Genomic DNA, 1,302 nt, shown 5'->3' on the forward strand with positions numbered 1-1,302 from the left:
GTTTTGAAATTTCTGTTAGGGCACCAAAGAGTTTGTTGCAGTCCGTTATTTCTGTTAAGATGAGTTGGAAGTGATTTTAAAATCATCTTGTGTATTTCATAAAAACAATCCATTTATTTTAACTTCAACTTATTTTTTTTATAACAACTTTCAACTATTTTTTGAAAAATTGTTATGAATTGGTTTCTATATAAAGAGAGACACATCTCACATGAAAAATTGAGTGATCATGTTTCATTGAGAGACAAAAACTTTGAATGTTTTCATGAAAGGTTCTCTCAAAGAATTCAAGTGTGCTTGTTCATTGTGTACCTTGGTCAAGGGTTGAGGTTTTGTCATTGCTAAACTGCAGAAAAGTGTTGTTTTAGGTTTCTTGCATCTTCTTTTCAAGTGCTTTCTTTCCTTGTTCTTTCTTGTGTAAAGGTGGTTGTATAGACACTTCTTGATAGGGTTTCATGGAGTGTTCTTGCTACTGAAATAGAGTTTTTCAGCATTGTGTATGCCTTGTTCTTTAAGGGTCTAAGAACCACAAGGTCTTGTAATTGGTTTTGTATTGATTAGTGGATTCCACCTTGGTGTGAGGTGAGACTAGATGTAGCTCTTGATGAGTGAACCATAATAAACTATGTGTCCATCTTTATTCTTAATCCTTGCACTCGTTTTCTGCATAATTTGATAATTTTCCAAAAAATAAATCTGTTGAATCAAAATTAAATTTGTTCTTTCTGGGCTTGTTCATATTGTTCTTCAAAGATCCTGAATAAGTTCTTTGTTGTTTGCAAATATCTAAATTTGTGTGTTGGCTGTTTAAAGAGAGTATTAAATCTTTAAACTAACTCTTTTCAAGATTGATATTCTCTTCAAGAGCACTTGTTAAAGATTTAGAGTTGAAATTCTGGGTGTAAATCTTGTTGTAGTAAAAGAGCCTACATTGTTATGGAAAAACTATATTTTAATCTCAAGCTAATCTTATTAAGGTTCTGGATTTGAAAAAGTAATCAGAAAATAAATTTGCTCTTTTTAGAATCAATCTGTTCCTTTTCTCAGGATTACTGGAAAACAATTTTTGTTTGTGAAAATTTTAAAAGCTCAATTCACCCCCCCTTTTGAACTTAGACACTAATAGACCCAACAATTCGAACACTTCATAATAGCTCAAGGTCAAAAATTGCTCAGGTGTATTACTTTAGGCTCTCTAAATATGGAGGAAGAAGACTTTTGTGTATAGGGTAAGGACCCTTTAGGTCTGTTCTTGGTTAAATCCACATATGAGTGCTTGGAAAGTAAAGCTAATTACAATTT

Source organism: Phaseolus vulgaris, chromosome 8, assembly GCF_000499845.2.
Source record: "Phaseolus vulgaris cultivar G19833 chromosome 8, P. vulgaris v2.0, whole genome shotgun sequence".
Classification (NCBI taxonomy): Eukaryota; Viridiplantae; Streptophyta; class Magnoliopsida; order Fabales; family Fabaceae; genus Phaseolus; species Phaseolus vulgaris.